Genomic DNA, 16537 nt, shown 5'->3' with positions numbered 1-16537 from the left:
ACATAGTCCTCCTGAAGGAGTCCTCCTGAAGGTGGAGGCGACAGCTATTTCACAGATTTATTTTTTTTTAAATTCAAGAATATTGCCTTTATGTAAAAAGCAAAAACAAACAAACAAACCATATATGAGGTCTTTGACTTCTGTGGGGAGGAGGCATGGTCTGATAGTGAAAGAGAGAAAGTAATCATTTTTGATTGTTTTTAAAAAGAGAGTAAATTAAATAAAGTAAGAAGATGTATCTGTTGTTGGATGGTTTAAACATGCTAAGAATGTTGTCAGGGTTGGGAGGAAGATAAAATGTAGAATTTATTGGAAAAACTTGAGTATATGGCTTATAAATTTATAACACTTCACACACTTACAGGAATATAATATAGAACTCCCATATCAGTTACAGGAAAGGAGTGGAGGAAAGGAAAGAGCAAGAAAACTTGGTCAGTCCAATAGAAAGCAGGAAAAATGGAAAAGAAAGAGCAAAGACGAGAAAACCCAGAGCACTCAGAAAAATATGGTAGAAATAAGATCAGTTATATTCAAACTAAGCAATCCAATGAGAATATTGTTTAATGGGTTGGATTAATAATATGTGGGTGTTAAATAATATTCCTATACAACAGAGCTTCCCAACATGAATCAGTTTCTGATGCCCCCAGCCAAAAAGTGAAGGTGACCAAAATTCTCATCAGCAGACAAACATGTCAACAAAATGTAGTATGTACCATAAAATGAAGCAGTATGTAGTAACAGAAAAGAAAGTATGGATACATGCTATAATGTGAATTATCATCAAAAATATTTTGCTAGGTGAAAGAAGCCAGTCACAAAAAAACCACCTATTGCTTGATCCCATTTATATGAAATTTCCAGAGTAGAAAGCTATAGAGACAGAAAGTAGATTAGTGGTTGTCCAGGGCCAGACAGGTAAGAAGGGTAGGGAGGGAATGCGATAGGTATGAGATTTCTTTCTGGGGTGATAAAAATATTTAAAATTATTTTATGTCACTTATAGCACAGTGGTAGCGCAATTCCATGATGGTGCTATAGACCATTGAACTGTACACTTTTAATGAATGAATTTTGTGGTACACACATTATATCCAATAAAGCTGTTAAAAATACATTAGTGAAAAAGCAACCGATATGATTTACTGTACTAAAAAAATAGTAAATGATTTTTTTTAAAAGATTTTATTTGACAGAGAGAGACACAGCAAGAGAGGGAACATAAGCAGGGAGAGTGGGAGAGGGAGAAGCAGGCCTCCCACTGAGCAGAGAGCCCGATGCGGGGCTCGATCCCAGGACCCTGGGATCATGACCTGAGCCGAAGGCAGACGCCTAATGACTGAGCCACCCAGGCACCCCAAAATAGTAAATGATTTAATAATCATCTCAATAGATTCTAAAAAAAACACTTGATTAAAGTATGTTCATTTATAAGATACATTTTAAAAATCCTAAGGTTATCATTAACTTAATGGTAAAATTTTGAAAAATTGTTCCATCAGAACAATAAGAGCACAAAGGTGTCTGTTATACTGAAGGTATGAAATAAAGCAAAAAATATAAAAATAGATAAAATATATAGGAAAACAGAAAATAAAACTTTCATTATTTCCAAATATGATTATTTATATAGAAAATCCATGAGATAAATAACTAGAGTATATTAATACATATAGCAAAGTTGCCAGATATAAGTTTAAGAGAAAAACACCAGGGTATTAATATATAAGTAACATACCTGTAGAAAACAAGACAATAAAATAGTTACCACTTACATTAGCGTCTAAAAAATATCAAATACACAGGAATAATTTTTAAAATGGACAAGGTCAATACATAGTGAACTACAGAGCTCTGCAATAAAAAGTATTGCAAGAAATTAAAGAAACAGGTAAGCAGAGGAATAGACCATGTCCATATATCTTTAGTCTCAGTATTTTAAAGTTGTTTATTTTGCACCAGTGGCTTGTAGATCTAGTTCAGTGCAAGTGGAAACTCAGCAGATTTCTTTAGAAATGACAAACTGATCATACACATACATGGGAATGCAAAGTGCTAGTATAAGCCCAGCACTCTTGATGAAAGCAAGTGGCAAGACTTGCTCTACCAGATGTTAAGGTGTATTATAAACTATACTAATAAGAAAGTGTGGCATTGGCACAAGGATAGGCAAATGGACATGTAGAAGAAAATTGAGAGCCCAGAATTGGAATTATGTTTGGAAGGACACTTGATTTAAGAGAAGGGGGCACTGTACAATGCAATGAAGAAAGAACCATCTTTTCAATAGGTGATGCTGGTTCAAATGAATTCTATTTGTCAAAAAAAAAAAAAAAAAAAGGAAAGGAGGAAAGAAAGAAAAGAGAAAAAAAGAAAGAAAGAGAAGAGAAAAAGAAATAACCCACCTCACATGATCTATAAATTGAGAGGCAAATCAGTAAAATTTCTAGAAATTAATGTAGGAGAATAATTCATGACCCTGGGTAGGGAAAGATATCTTTAGAAGAAGACACCCACACCACTAACCATTAAGGGAGGAGGAATAAACTGGATTATATTAACATTAAGAACATGTTAGTCAAAAGACACCATTAAGAAAGTGAAAAGGTAAGCCACAGAGTGAAATATACATTAAATATATATAGCCAACAAAAAAAGCATAACAAGTTTTTAAAAAATATCCAAATCAATAAGAAAAAGACAATCCAATATACACTAGGCAAAAGATTTGAACGGGAGGGTAACACAAAATCCCAAATGACTAAATGAACATATAAACAGGAACTCAGCCTCATTGGTGATGAGGGAAAAGCAAGTTACATAGCACTACACACTCATCAGAATGACTGAAATTTAAAAAGACAACCTTACCAGGGTTTGCTGAGAGTGTGAGGAAATAGGAATACTTCTACCTTCTGCCAGGGCTATAAATTGGTGTGACCACTTTGGAAAAATACTTAGCATTATTTCTTAAAGCTGATCTTTTGCATATCTTATGATCAGGCAATTTCACTCCTAGGTATATCTAGCAGAAAAATGTGTGTGTGTGCACCAACAGAAATGTAAACGAATATTCAAAGCATCATTATTCATTATAGCCCTAAACTGGAAAAAAAATAAATGCCCACCAAGCAGTATTGTAGATAAATAAAGGTGTTATGAATACAGTGAAATACTCCACAGGAATAGAAACAAAAGAACGGCCATCACACCCAACAACATGGATGAATTTCACAATTATAAGAATGGGGATGGGGAAGTCAGATACAAAAGTGTATATACTGTGTAATTTAATTGCTATAAAATTTTACAAAATAGTTAAAACTAAGTTGCAGTGTTAGAAGGCAGGAGAATGGTTTCCTTTGAGGAAATGGGAAAGGACAGTGTTTGGGAGTGGACAGGATGGGGGCTTCTGCAGGGTTTGTGAGGCTCTTTGTTGACCTGGTGACAGTTACATAGCAGTTGGCTTTGTGATAATTAGTTGAGCTGTACATTTATATTTTTGCACTATTCATTATGTGTATGATATGTCTTATTACAAAACAGTTTTAAAAAACGAGCTATACTGACACAATCATGGATCTTTTGGTGTGTGGATGGTGAGTTTACCTATCTAACTGGATAAAAGATTTCCAACTAAAATGTAGACCTAAAGTGCAGTCACCAGAGTCACACAATGAAATGTCATGTGGGCATACCCGTGAATATTTTACATTTTAATGTTGCCTTCCATTCTGCACGTTTTAATAGCAAATCAGGCTACTTTCCTCTTTTCATCAGTCAAAGATTTAAACGCATTCTTAGAATTGTTGGTTCACGCCAAGCCGTTGAAGAGGCTGCTATTGAGAACGGAGCTGAATACCATTGCCTGGGCTTTTTAGCAGACAAGAACACAATCAAGGCAGTTTTTCCTCCTGTGCCAGCAAGATTGGCACTGTGTTATTGGCTCTAGCCCTCTAAATAGGGCCTTGAGAACAAATGCAGTCGAGGTTCTTTGTCACTGGCCTAACTGGAAGCTGTTGAACCTTAAAAATGTTCTGCATATTCATTAGTGATCGCTGCTTCAGACAGGACTTTAAAACAATCACGCAGATGAATGAGTACCTTCCACTGACGTTTTTTGGCACAGTTCGCAGTCCATAAAATTACAAATAAAAACATCCTGGAAACAACTGCGTGATTTTTCTAGACCTTCCTGGCCATTCTGTTTTCTTAAAGGTCTGAACATGGTACATTCATGCTAATCATTTGTCACTTGGAAATCATACCCTTCCTGACCCCACACATGTATTACTGATACCACATCCCGCAGAGATGTTTAGGTGGATGCAGGTTACAGGTTTTTTTGTTTTTTCTTTTCTTTTCTTTGAACGTTTTGGCTCCTCTTAGCAAGAAGTGGGCTTCTGGATGGTGAAGAGTTTATAATTTTGAGGACATTGTGTGAGTTTAGTTAAGATTCAATGAATCATGGAACACTACATCAAAAACTAATGATGTAATGTATGGTGATTAACATAACATAATAAAAAAAGATTGAATATACAACTCATTGCATTCTGGTGGTAATGCTACTCTATTAATAGTGAAGTTATATGCATTAAGTATTTAAGCAGATGTGTAAAAGAACTTTTGGGCATTTGAAAAAAAAAAACATTAGAATAGATCATCACAAAGGAGGAAATGTTTCTTATTTGGAAGTCTCAGGAAGTAGAATTTAGTCTCATCTGTGTGGGATGCTGTAAGTGGAACACAGGCTAGAAAACCTGAAAATGGTTCCTTCTAAGCACTTTAACTTATCTTTCATTGGGATGAGAGCATACAAGTGACTTTAGACAAATGGTTGGCAGTTTATTATTGGATTTTAAATTTTTACCTTTTGTAGTCCTAATGAATTTGTGACTCTTGCTGGAAAACCATTACAACTCATCACTCTAAGTCAGTGTTTTCCACATATTCCTGATGAAAGATTTTACTTTGGGTGTTTTTTGAAAACATCTTAGTCTGGACCAGACCCTTCCTGAATCTGAATCTCCATATGACATTCTAGAAATTGTTATTCACATAACAAGCAATCCAAGAGATTTTTAGGTTTAAGCATGATGGGGACACATGATTTATAACTGAACGTTCAGATTGGGATATTAAGGACATCAAGGGAATATTATTTAACTATCGCTGTAGGAAATAGGGATGGGATAAAAAGATATGAGTATGTACAAAGGCAAAAACCATTTTCAAAATTTCATTTTATAAATTATAAATTAATGTAATAAGAATTAATAACATTCATAATCTGTTATATAGTTAGGGCCTGAATATGTGGCAGATTACTTTTTAGAAGATGTTAGAGTTTATAAAAAATAAAATCAAATATATTTACCCACTGATTCCCCACAAAGCCCTGTGATGTATATGCTGCTATGATCAATCTCTGTTTCTAAATAAGTCACTGAGAGTTCATGGAGGTTAAGTGGCTTGACCTAGTGTTTCTTGCAAAGTTAAATTTCATCTGATTTTGGAACAATTTACATTGAAATTGATTTTCTACTCGACTCTGCTAGGAGCTGAGATTTGAATGCCATGGGCTATGTCTTTTCTACAAAACTCCTTCCATGGACTGGCTTAAAGAAAACAACCTCTTGAAATAAAACTCATCATTCTGAAGCAAAACATCCTTGCCATGATTTTTCTTTTTATAGAAGGATTATTTTTGAGCTGTTATTTTTGTACTAGAATCTACTGGTGGTAATATTCTACCCAAAGTTCTCTAAGAAATTATTTGTTTTTGTGTTCCAGGCAAAGTAAATATTCAACCTGATTATTTCATTTAAAGGCTAAAAGTGCACCCCAATTCTCCAGAAGGCTAAAGGTGCCAGAATAGAGTTTATCTTTCTATTAGCTGTTCTGTCAATTAGAATTAAATCCATTGCTAGGGCAAAAGCAGGATTGCAATATAGCAAAGAAAAACAACGAAATGAATGCTACAGAAGTCATCCTAATGGAGAATCTCCCTTTTAAAAAGGAACACAAAATAAAAATTCAAGTATCCAGGGAAATTCATCACCATGAAAGAAAGACAACAAAGGAGATAAACAGAAGAACTTAAGCCCCCCAAAAATAGTTGTTAGGACAAACAGAAAAGGATTTCATTTTAGAGTATATTTTAGCACAAAGAGTTGCAAGAGGATATCGCTACCTAAACATTTATTAATTACATCACATGGTTAATAAAAATTGGCCAATCACTTAATAGCAACATAGAGGAGCTAAGTAGAGCAGAATGGTCCCTGAAGTTGAAAAGTAAATTAATGCACTAAAAAAAGTGAACTGAGGAATTCCTGCAGAATTCAGATCAAAAGAAAAAGATGAAAAGTAGGAAAGGTAAGGTAATCTCATGTCTCAACAGACTTCAAATAATAGAAGATTCAGAGGAAGAGTAAAAGAGAGGTAATAAGTAATATTAAATGAAAGAATTATAAAAAAAAAATCTCAGAATTGGAAAAAGTTGCCTCTTCAGAGTAAAAGAGTAAAGTTAGCAAATTCAGAGTAAAAACACATACCCCCTCTAAACACTCAGTGGAATTTAGAGGAACCTATCCTAATGAAATTTAGAACACCAAGGACAAAGAGAAAACCCTAAAAGCTTCCAGAGAAGGAGACTAGGAGAGATTGTTTACCAGGAAATAATGGTCAAATTGAAATTAGATTCAGTTCAAAATTCACTAGATTAACCATGTGCAGGAAGATAATGAAAAACCACATTTTAAGGCGAATAACTTTGAATTTATAATTCTATATCTGAGTGTTCAGTTGTCTGAGAGAGCTAGGGTTGGTTTGCTCATAAAATGATTCAAAAATAAATCACTTACAGATAGAGGTTGAATTACTGTTGGATGTTCTCTAGCAAGAAGACAAATATGAATCCAAGAGGAAGAGTAAGGATTCTGAGAGCACTGATAAGAAACTAAATTATTCAAAATTATTTTAAATTCTAAATAAGTATTGACTGTAATTATTTTTAATAAAATTAGCTATTTGTAATTAAAAATTTCCAGGTGGTATCAAGATGGAAAATGGGATGATGAATAAAAGCATAAGCATGCTACAAATTTGGACTTTTAGAGAAACTATAATATATACACAGTTTAATGCCAGCCATTGTTAGAAACAATATAATTAAAATTAATTATAAAGTAGTTTAAAAGTTAAAATTACTACCAGAAGAGAAATAGATGTATGACTTTTAACCATTAATAAAAAGAAACAAAGTTGATTGATTCAACAACAGGCAAGAATGGGGGAATACAAATATTTAAAAATTTGATAAAGAGAAAATCATATGTAGATTCACAGAGGAAAAAAACTTGTAAACACTAATGCAAAGTTCTTAAATAAAACATTTATAAAAAATATCAAGGAATGCATTGAAATATGTTCATCCCAGAAATGTAAGAGTAGTTCAACAACACAAAAATTTGTCAATGCAATACACAATAGTGACATGGCAAAGGTACAAAAACCTTTTAAATAAAACTTAAGTGTCATTCCTTAGCAAACAGGGAAGGAATTATAAAGGTTGTTACCATTATCTTGATGAAGGTTCTCTCTAAAAATCTACAAAAAAAAAAAAAAGAACTTCTCAAGCTCAACACCCAAAAAACAAATAAGCCAGTCAATAAATGGGCAGAAGACATGAACAGACACTTCTCCAAAGAAGACATACAAATGGCTTACAGACACATGAAAAAATGTTCAACATCACTAGCCATCAGGAAAATACAGATCAAAACCACAATGAGATACCACCTCACACCAGTCAGAATGGCAAAAATTAACAAGACAGGAAACAATGAGTGTTGGTGAGGATGTGGAGAAAGGGGAACCCTCTTACACTGTTGGTGGGAATGCAAGTTTGTACAGCCACTCTGGAAAACAGTATGGAGGTTCCTCAAAAAGTTCAAAATAGAGCTACCTTATGACCCAGAAATTGCACTACTAGGTATTTACCACAAAGATACAGATGTAGTGAAAGGAAGGGGCACATTCACCCCAATGTTCATAGCAGCAATGTCCACAACAGCCAAACTGTGGAAGGAGCTGAGATGCCATTCAACAGATGAATGGATAAAGAAGATGTGGTTCATGTATACAATGGAATATTACTCAGCCATCAGAAAGGATGAATACCCAACTTTTACATCAACAGGGATGGAACCGGAGGGGATGATGCTAAGTGAAATAAGTCAAGCAGAGAAAGTCAATTATCATCTGGTTTCACTCGTATGTGGAACATGAGGAACAGCACGGAGGACCACAGGGGCAAGGAGGGAAAACTGAATGGGAAGAAATCAGAGAGGGAGACAAACCATGAGAGACTCTGGACTCTGCGAACCAAACTGAGGGTTGCAGAAGGGACGGGGTGGGAGGCTGGAGTGACCAGGTGATGGGTGTTAGGGACAGCACGTGTGGTGATGAACACTGGGTGTTATATGCAACTAATGAATCATTGAGCACTACATCAAAAACTAATGATGTACTATATGCTGGCTAATTGAACATAATTAAAAAAAATGATACTTGTAGTTTTCCCATTGAAAAGAGGGACACAAAGGAGGACCATTATTACCATTACTGTTTACCAGCACACCAGAGGCCAGGTCAGTGAAACAAGGGCAACAGTAGCAATAACCATGTAACTGGACAACCTGCAGGAGGTGACTGTCACATACACGTTCCAGAGGCCCAGCTGACAAGCTGTCAGAACTCATAAGCCTATTCAACAAGGTGGCTAGATAAAATATCAATATACAAAAGTAATCACTTTCCTGTATGTAAACTTAATAAACCAGGGAATTCAATATTAATATTAAAGGGATTCATGTAAAAGTAAATTATAAAGCTATTAGAAGACAATATAATGAATGTATATTTGATTTTTAGGTTGGGGAAACCCTTATAAAATAAGTCATGTAGACGAGACTTATGAAGGAAAACTTGAAAAAATTGACATTATGATTAAAATTTAAGTACAGCAAGAGATGCCTTACAATATGAAATCAAAATAGAAGAATATTTGCAGCATAGATAATAAGAAAATATTAATTTTCAGCATCTTCCAAAGCTTCACAAATAATAAGGAAAAAAATAAACAACCTTATGGAAAAAAAGTGGAAGAAATAATTTGTATAAGTAATTCATGGAAGATGAAAGAAAAATAGCCAAAAAAAAAAGAAAGCTCATTCCCAGTGGTAACAGGTATATTCTTATGTTGCTATTATAATGTTTATGGATTTGTGCTTATATATATGTATATATAAAATATATGTAAACACTATATACTTTTACATACATATGAAAGTATGTAGTATTTTACATATATACATATATGAAATAAACAGTATTTTACATGCATTTTATATATGGTAGTAATAAATATGTATACACACACACACACACACACACACAAATCTATAAAAAAGAGAAGAAAGGATACAAACCCAGCGATAATGTGTACCTCTGGGGAGGAGCCTGGAATTTAAGTTGGTTATCCACATTTTCCTTAATCTTAGAATTTCTTAATTTTACACAAGGAGAATATATATTTTATGTATTTGAAATTATTTACATTAACATATATAAAGTATTAAAAAGGCATAATGAATATCAATCAATCAATATTTTTTACTGAATTCCAAGCTCTAGATATTAGTAACCTAATCCCCTTCATATAACAGAGGAATCCGACCAATGTTCATTTTGGAAAAACAGTTACAAATATTTAACTAAATGATCGTTTAATAAAGCACCAAAGTTTTTATGCTACATCTAGATGGCATCTAGAAAGCACTCTACATTCCACCCACAAGCTAACCCTAATTTGTTGCACAAAACTGATGTTAATCTTGCAGGCCCCATTGACTTTTTCCAGAATTTGCATTTCAATTAAAGCATATTCATAGGGATAAATCTATAACTTCCTGAAACATTATCATCATCTATTGAGAGCAATATAAACAAATGCTTAATTCCACTTTGGGAGGATTTTTTTTAAGCAAAAAATTTAGGAAATTTATGGATTTACTTTTAAAGACAAGGAAATGATGTTACAATGTTTGTACCACAGAGTTGCAAGAATATTCAGTGTTACTCTCATTCAGAAGTGACCAAGTCATGTTAGAAAAAGGCCAGCATACATAACATAATTAAAAAAAAAATGCTTTTCTGCATCTCCCCTCCCCCCCAAAAAAGGCCAGCATATTTTCGTAACAGACAATGATGATACCATAGTCTGAAGAAAATTTCTTGGAGTCATTTCCTAAAGAGAGTTGATGGAAACAAAGCCTTGATATCCATAAGTCATCAACTTATACAGAAAACATCATACCCACAGCATGACCAGGGAAGGTGGTGAAATAGAGCCATCCTGATCTGTACTTCAGTGACTCACTTACTTACTTGCCAGAAAGTTTTTACCCTAGAGAAGGATTAGTACAAAAGAATAGAATTTCTTTACTCACAAGAGAGAGCTGCCACAGAAGAATAATATGCATAGACAAATGATTTAATCAGAAGCTCTTCAACTGATAGTGCTATTGACAAGCCCTCTATACACACAATTAACTCAATTTTTCTTGCAGAGAAAAGGGTTTCCCTGGCCTCCCTTTGTAGTCACCCTTATAAACTTTATGCTTAAAAAGCCCAGGATTTATTTAGAGTCCAAAATTTAAGACAAAAAACATTGATTACATTTAGTTTTACTTTCAAACCTTCAGTAACTTGATAACTGTTGTCAGAGATTAATTATTCAACTTTTCTCATCATCATGCCAAATCTTTTAAATTGTTTTCACATATTCTACATTATACACATTTTTTAAAAAAGGCTGGCACCATCTGCTATAACAATTCTATCATAAAACATGTTTAAAAAGATGAAAATATAAGTGAAAACAGCAATAGGCAAGGCAGGAAGATAACTGTGTTAAGAAAATAGAATTATGTGATTATTTTTCTCAGAATGACACTTGGCCCTGCATTTCCTGGTAGGCAAGGAAGAAAGGGAAATAAGTAGGTATATAATTAGCATAATGTCTTAAAAAGAATGACTCAGATTTTCAGAATTAAAAAAATCCTCATTGAGAATTTTAAGAGAAAACCAGTTACTGAATTTTTACATGAAAAAGAATGAGTAGAATTTTCCAACCAAACTCTAAAATTACTTTTACCTATTATTTTACTGTTCCTTGCCAAATGCTGATGTTTCCTTTTTATTTTTCCTTTCTAAATGTTTCAAATATTTTCTCTCCTCATTCTTTTTTCTGGTAGTAAGTGATACAGATTTATTTTGAAAACATGAAAAGCAAAAACAAATTAAATCTCTCATACTACTTACATAAAGCCAGAATTGTTCTCAACTTTTTGGAATACAGTGTTTCAGTTTTCTGTGATGAATATTTTATGTAGTTGAGAATATAATGAATATTTGTGTATTCTTTATTATTATTTCATATACAGTGTTCAAAATATTTAAAAAGTCTTTGTTTATTATATAAGTGTATCAGGATTGCATTTGATCATTCCCTAAAGATGAATATTTATATTGTGTCTATGTTTTATTGGTAGTAAACAGTGCAATAATCAATGGCACTGGATATACTTTTATTGTTTTTAAAACTTAAATTTCGTAAAACAGACATTCAAAAGTAGGATTACTTGGTCAAAAGTTTTGGATGCTTTTCAAGCAACTGGATTGTTTTTCATAAAAATTACAATATAGACTATTATCAGTTGTGGTTGGGAGTGCCTTACTTCAGCACACCATTTCCAAAACTGGATAATCTCATTGTTTTTTGTCATTGCTAATTTTATGAGTTAAATTGGATTAGATTGACTTAATTTGCAAAGAAGTGTTTATTCGTTTATTGAACATTTGCTCAAATATTTATTATGCCTTTATATTTGCTATTTTTTCAACAACAGTAGTCCCCCTCTTATCCACAGGGGATATGTTCTAAAACCCTCAGCACGTGCCTGAAATGATGGATAGTAACAAGCCCTAAATATATACTGTGATTTCTTCTCTACATAGTATGATAAACTTTAATTTACAAAGTAGGCACAGTAAGAGATTAACAACAATAAATAATAATGAAGTAGAACAATTATAACAATATAGTGTTATAAAAGTTAAGTGAATGTGGTCTCTCAAAATACTGTATTGTACTCACCGTTCTTAAGTTGATGTCAGATGATAATGCCAACGTGTTGAGATGAAGTGTGGTGAATGATAAAGGCAGTGTGACATAGTGTTAGGCTGCTACCAACATGATGACATGTAAGAAGGAGGATCATTGGCATCTGGACTGCGGTTGGCTGGAGTAACTGAAACTATAGAAAATGAAATCATGGGTAAAGAGGGACTGCTATACTTCTTCAACTGTGTTATTTTTCCATAACGGATAGAAGGGTCTTTCCATTTTATTTATTAATTTACATAGTCCTTTACATAAGAATAATAATGCTTTGTCATACTAAATTTTTTATGTTGTGATTTTAATTTCATATTGTTGTAGATATATTGTTTAAACTTCTGTAAATTGCCTTTCCTTTCTTTCAGAGTAATCAACCCACTTACTCTATGATTTCTTCACTTTTAAATATCTTAAGCCTTTCTTTTTGGCTTATATCAATTTTTGTTCATAGATACAGATAAGGCGGTTCTCTCTCCGTGAAGTAAATGACTCATTAATTTGGTTTAGGTCCAAAAAATTACTCTGATGTGCATACTGACTGGATAAGTACATTGATGACTAATGTTTGTTTACGATAATTATGTTATGTAATGGCATAGACTGATTTATTTTGCATCTGTTTTATTTTTTTAAGTAAATAATATAAAATATTTTATAATGCTTTCTAAAAATAGGTTAGTAGTCTAATATTTGTGGGTAAACAGTAATATATATTCAGTTATTGCAGTCAGCTACTTGATTTTTATTTATTTTTGTCAGTTTTTAAATAAAAAATATTAATTTGTGGATCATAGTATGACCTCAGGCCCATCAAATGCACAGTTCTGAGTGAGAAGTAACATGTTGCTTTCTAAAGACTGAAGGCAGTATTACATGTTAATAGGTTTTATCTTCATTCAATATTCATATATCACTATTTTTAGAAATTAGACTTTTAAAAATATTCTGTTCACAAATGAACACCTTTACAATTAGACTTCACCACTTCTCTCCAAAGTGTAGGAAACATTCCAGAAGAAAGTGCCTTAAATATAATTATTCAACCTTTGACAGCAACTGAGTTGAAATTTGTCAGCATTCAAGTTATGGAGTGTCAGTGATTAGCATTGGATGAGAGGAACATTATAGACTCTGAACTCTTAAGGTCAGTAAATGTCTAAAAACAAATTTGGAGTAATTACGTTTTTGCCGTGCATTCCCCTATGATTCTAAGTGGAGATGTCAGCTTCACATCTGAAGATTTTGCTTGAGCTGCATGCTTATTGTAATATTTAAAGTTTCCTGAAACTTTTGTATGTAGCTGTATGAAATTAGTTTATTAAAAAAAGAAGTCATAATCCTTATTTCTAAAGCTTCTTAGAAAAGTGGAAATGTTGTTGATGACTTGGACATTATTACAAATACCGTGATAGATGAGAGATGATAGCTTTTTAAGCATTTTAATGAGAAGAGAACTCTATTGGAAGTTAAAAGACTTTGAATTGGAACTTAGACAAATTATTGAAATTATCTCTGCCCTACTATATTTGTGTATTAACTAGGGGTGTTCGGTAGAGGAGCCCTAAATCTTTTTAGCATTAAAATCAGACAAAAATGTTTGCATATCAAATACAGACTCTTAAGATACAAGACGAGGTATTATTACAGCTTGAATTTTAGGGGTATATCAGTATGGACATTTCAGTTTTCTTTTAGTAATATGTGTAGTAAATTGTATTTTCCCAAAATGGTTGCAACAAGTTCTCCCATTCCCCCTACACTTCTTATAATATGTTATAGGCATTTATTCCATTGAAAATTTGGGGCAAGTGTTACCTTTCCTTGACTTTGGGCATGACTGTGATTGAGGCAGAAGTCACACTATGTGACTTTGAAAGCTAAGCCCTAAAAGGCTATGCAGCTTATTCTTTGAACATGGTCACCATGCTGTGAGAAGATGAATAAACCATTTGGAGAGGATGTATGTAGGGGTTCTCACTGGTAACCCAAGTCAGGGTCCCAGCTGATAGCCACCATCAACCTTCAAGTCACCTCCAACCCTTGAGTTTTCCCAACTGAGACTCTGAACATTGAGAGGCAGAGGGAAATCATCTCCTCTGTGCTCTGTCTGAATTTCTGGTGTACAGAAACTGTGAGACATAATTAAATAATTGTTAGGTGTTGGAGTGATTTGTTCCCCAGCAACAGAAAATCAGAATAGATTTGGGTGCTGGGAATGGGGAGCCAAACAATTAAAACACATGGTTTTGGCTTTGGATGGCACGTGGAAGCTGGAAGGCTGTTGAGAAGACTGTTAGTGAAAGCCTAAAAGGTCTTTAGGAAAAGTTAGGGAAAGCTTAAAGGATCTTAAAGAATGAGCTCAGTGGACACCTCCATGACTACAAGAAAGCTCTTGGTGAAGGCTTAAAGGAAGTGAGAAAAATGTTATTGGAGAGTAGAGGTAGAGGAACAATGATTATATAGTGATGAAAAATTTAGTGACACTTTCATCTGCAATATATAGGAAACAGTATTTGTACCTAATGAATTCAATGACTGAGTTAAAAACCTTCCCAGGAAGAATATTAGAAGTGCCACTGAACTTTTTGGCACCTGTGATAAAATGTGAAAGAAGGGGAGGATGCTGAAGAACAGACTGATAAGTATAAAAGGGCCAGGATTTATGCATAAAAATAAAACTTTTTTTATTCCCACTTCTACAAATGGAAAATGATTCTAAGATTAAGAAAAGTCTTCCTAGTAGAGGTCAGATCCAGTTCACTGTCAGGAAAACATGGTCAGAAGAAAGAGCCAAGAATATGACTATATAACATTTTTTAAAGATTTCAGCAAGATCAAAGGTGATGCCTCACAGACTCAGACTGACTAAAGTCTGTCTAAGGAACTTACAGATGTATCTCATAGATCTCTGTTAACTAGTAAGACTCCTAAGATTCTTACATGTGTTGAACCACAACAACCTTTTAAGGAAGCCAAGATAGAGAAGAGCTCATCTAGAAGAGATTTGTGCTTTTGGTTTTTGCCTGATGAACACCAAAAAGATTCATAGAAAATCCCATAGAATTTTTAAGAGAATTGTTTCCATGGGAACACCAGAAACTTGGACTAAAAGGGACAGAGAATTATTTTTTTAAAAAAAGTTTTTGGTCTCTTTCTCCCCCAACTTCTCCTAACAAAACACATCTTGAGAAAACTATTCAGCTGCAAATGTTGGCTGACTTATACATAAAAGGAAAGGTAATTCAGAGGGCAGAACCAAGAGTTGTGGAGGATCATTCCTGGGGAGCAATACTGTGTTTTAATCAAGGAACTGGCAATCTGTATTGGGATGGATTTCAAAATTGCTTTTAAATGGTGACTGTGGTGTGCTGCCTATTTTCTCCCTTTTTGAATGGGAGTTAGTGTTTGTCCTGTGCCTGTTCCACTATTGCTGCCTAAATCATTTATAGGAAAGATACTGTGTAACTGTAATCTATTATAGCCTAACTTGTCTTCTTAGATCATAGGTCTCAGGCTTGAAAGGAAGTTTTGTATCTTTGAGCAATTATGAATTTTTATGGCCATTGGGTGAACTGTAGCACATTGTATTTTCCATGTTGACCACAGCAGTAAGATCTCCTATCCTTTATGCTTTCCATATAGTGTGATGTTGACACTCTTCAGAGAGTCTGAATGGACCTGTGTCTGGTGGAAATGAAGCCATGTAACTCCTGGATCGAGATCACAAATAGTGATAGAGCTTCTGCCAGTTCTTCTTGGGAAGCATATTCTTAGAACCCACTCATTATGTTCTAAAGAGACAGAGAAACCACCAAAGTTTATTAGTAAGAATTTTGTCAGAAAGCCCCAAATAAACCCATAGCTGAGGCCCCAGTCAGGGGCAACAACCTCCAGACATGTCAATGAATGGGCATTTTGATGGATTTTGCGCTCCAGCTATCCAGCCACTTCCAGTCCTCAAATCTTCTCAGCTGAGACCTCAAACATCATAAAGAAGATACAAGCTGTTCCCACTGTGTGCCCTGGTTGAATACCTGACCCACAGAAACCATGAGAGGTAATTGAATGATTGTTGTGTTTTAAGCCACAAAATTTTGAGGAATTTGTTAGGGAATGGTAGATAACTGGAAGGGTATCTTTTATATAAATGATTTAGGAAACAAATATTTCCTTTTTGTCCATACTCCATATCTGCATGAGTTACAGTCATGATCTAGTACATTTATTTTTTATTTTTATTTTTTTAAGATTTTATTTATTTATTTGAGAGAGAGAGAATGGGAG

This window comes from Eumetopias jubatus, unplaced genomic scaffold (genome assembly GCF_037043125.1).
Source record: "Eumetopias jubatus isolate StellerSeaLion01/CBP00866 unplaced genomic scaffold, mEumJub1_p1.0 scaffold_1, whole genome shotgun sequence".
Lineage (NCBI taxonomy): Eukaryota > Metazoa > Chordata > Mammalia > Carnivora > Otariidae > Eumetopias > Eumetopias jubatus.
The sequence above is the reverse complement of the archived record's forward strand: the minus strand, read 5'-3'. Positions refer to the sequence as shown.